The sequence below is a fragment of the Cornus florida genome, unplaced genomic scaffold (assembly GCF_030987335.1).
Source record: "Cornus florida cultivar Cherokee Brave unplaced genomic scaffold, ASM3098733v1 CherokeeBrave_3.0.0_Hap2_Chr04, whole genome shotgun sequence".
Classification (NCBI taxonomy): Eukaryota; Viridiplantae; Streptophyta; class Magnoliopsida; order Cornales; family Cornaceae; genus Cornus; species Cornus florida.
In genome coordinates this window covers 86,398,943-86,402,381 of record NW_026775574.1, presented here as the reverse complement: position 1 = coordinate 86,402,381, position 3,439 = coordinate 86,398,943, and positions in this window count along the sequence as shown.

The window sequence follows — 3,439 nt, the reverse complement described above, 5'->3', positions numbered from 1 at the left end:
AATGTAAAACAAGTAATTAAAGGATAGAGAAAACAAGAAAAAGAGATCTTGGGACTCAGAGATCACCACTAAACATCACCTTTCTATACACTCAATTCACAATTAATAAGGGGGAAAACATATGTTGCAACAATAGTGAGTGTGTGTGGTTGTTTTAACAAGCATGGATGGCCAATTAAGTATATATTGTCTAAATAACACAATGAATAGCACAATACATCAAACTAAGTCATTAATCCTTCTTTAAGCTCACAATCCAATCACATCACATAATTAGATAAATATACTACTTGCATTCATAAGTATGAAACATCAAACAACAAGTATGGATTGTCCTCCCATTTAACAACTAAGGTAACTACACTACATCTAAGCTAATGATATAGAAATTAAACTAATTAAACTAAGGGAGAGGCACAATCCATCAAGAAATGAGTATGAACCATCAAATAAACCACAAGAGCATTCTATTAAGTGCTATGTCTTGACAATCTCTAGATCTAGAGTATCAACGCACATAGACATGCATTAACAACATAAGAGATAGAGATAAACACATGAACATTTATTCTAGCATACATAGACATATGGATAGAATAAAATGATCAATTGGAAGAATTAAACCACACAAATAATTGAATAAACAAGATCTATGTAAATAAATATGTCAAAACATGTATTACAACACAAATCCCCTCAAAAATATATAAATTAAGGTAAAGAAAGCATGCTTAGGGCTAACTCTAGCCCCAAGAGGATGTATAGCCACTCATGAATGGTGTTCTCCAACCCTCAAGGGCTATCTCCATGGTAGAAGTGCTCTTCTTCTTGAGGAAGATGGAAAACCTCTCTAGAATGTGTCTCTAGCCTCCTCTTCTCTTTTCTTCCTCTCAAAGAATTATATCTATCTTCTCTAAAAAGCATATATCAAAACTATCCAAGAACTCTTTGTAAAAGTGGCTCATACTCCTTATATATGTAGCTCAAATGTCACACCCAATGGTCTAGGCTCGTACACAAGGGCTCATCCAATGATTGCATAATGAGAAAACTTTTAATGAGCTGGAAATATATTTTTTCCGCATTTCAGAGGGTTCGATCGATTGAACCTATGCTGTGATCGATTGAACATGGCTGAGATCTATCAAACTTTGGTTGGATCAATCCTCCTATGGCGGCGCCTTTTTGGTAAGGACAGATTTGAGATATTTTGGGGAAAGAGACAAAAATGGTAGGTAGGGCGGTACAACAGAATAAGATGGAATTTTTTCAATCGATCTGAGCATTGTTAGATCGATCGAACTTTGTGGGATCTTTAGATAAGGACAACAGGGCTTGGATCCATCTTGGAGAGTCTAGATCAATGAACTTTCAATCGATCGAAGTATTCTTGAGATCGATCGAACATGTTGATTTCCACACTTTGCTTCAATCTGCTTCTACTTTGCTCATTTCTTCCATCCAGCTTGAGTTGGCTTTTTTTAAGCTCTTATTTGGCAGAATTACTTATTTTGGGGATAAGCACCTAAAAAGGGCAATAACACGAAATTAATCTAAAACGGGAAAGTAAGATAGATAAAGGTCCTAAAATATCTAAGCTTAAGAGGTTTAAATGCGCACTTTTCAGCGCTCATCAAATGGTTGAAATGCCGCGCCGCTCTATCTCATCAAAGGTTGCCTTAGTCAGGACTGACCGGGAAAAGAAGGCAGTGTCAAAGATAGACTCATGCGCCACTGTAAGGCATGAGTATTGCCTGATAGGTCTATCTAGGACCTGGCCTGGCTGTGCCAGTGGTGGTGAAGGAGTTGGAATATGTTCACTCTTATCCGCCGACGAAGAAGATGAAGAGGCGAATGCAGAAAAGGCGGAGTGCTCGAACTGAACTGGAGATGGCTCCTCAGGCTCTTCTACTCACTGTCTCACTCGGCGGTGATACTGCCGGCGAGCTACAGTCTTAACTCGAGCCATGGTCTGCAAAAAGAAAAGAAACACTTGCAATTGTAGTCAGTAACAAGTATAAAATATAGAATTGAAGCATAACAAATAGAAACACATTTGTCAAGTTAAGATAGACTCAGAATAAATCACATGAATCTATGCAAGTGATAATGCAGCCAGGTATAAACAGTGACTAAGTGAAACATGCTAAACATAATAAGAATGGAATGCATCTAATGTGAAAAACACATACATTGGGCATTAATGAGATAACATGAGACATGAAAGAGGGTAGATGAAGTGTGCATGCAAAGTATTGAAATTCGATCGATCATGAAAAGATTGGATCGATCCAGGTTGGATCGATCGATCGATCTTCGATCGATTAGAAAAAGAGTGTGATCGATCGAACTCTATAAAAAAAAATGAACAGTTACAGATCTATGACGTGGACAACACGGGGGGCACCCGAGTAAGCTTGTGGGTCCCTCTACACCTCAACAAGTCAATTTTGGTCACTTAAATAGGCGCGTGACCCCCTAAATCAAAATTAGGCAAAATATATACATAAATATATACATATATATCCATATATATACGTATGCTCAACAACTCAAAATGAAAACAAAGAAACATGGAAGTTGTAGATCTAACATGGTAGTATGTAAAACATGATATTGAAGCTCAAAATTGGAAACAAAATCCAAAACTTACCAAATTGAGAGGAGAGAAGTGGAGACCGACAGAGAAAGAAGATCGAGATCGAGTTTGGAAAGCTTGGGGGTCGTCAGAGACTCGCTGGAGGTTGGGAAGAAGATGGAACAGCGGGGGAAAGAGAGAGGGTTTTGGATCGATCTTGAAATCAATCTAAATGACCTTTGCGTCATATTTTTAAAAACAGTCTCCGAGGAGTTCGATCGATCACTTGGAAACCAGATTGATCGAACTCCAATTGATCATGAAAGAACCCAGATTGATCGAACTTACAAAACGATACAGTATTTTTGAAAATTTTTCAATTTTTGAAAATTAAAACAAAATAGATATATATATACATACAATTTTTTTTTAAATTTTTAAAATTAAGAGGTGAATAAAAATAAAATAAAAATAAAAATATTTTTGAATTTTTGTAAAATAAAATAAATTTTGAAAAATATTTTTGGATTTTATTTTATTTATTATTATTATTTTATTTTATTATTATTTTCTTTTATATTTTTGTTTATAAACATATATATATATATATATATAAATAAAATTCAACAAAAAGTCAAAGGTCAACAGGACCATCCAGATCGATCGAACATAGATCGATTAAAGCTCGATCGATCCAACAAGTGAAAACCTGCAGACATGTTCGAACGATTGCACAGAGAGGTGATATTTCATAGGTTCAAAATTTTTTCTAAGTGTGGAACACAGATCGATCTAAGGAAGATCTAGATTGATCTTGGAACACTCAAATCGATCGGAAATAAAGTTCGCACGATGGGACAG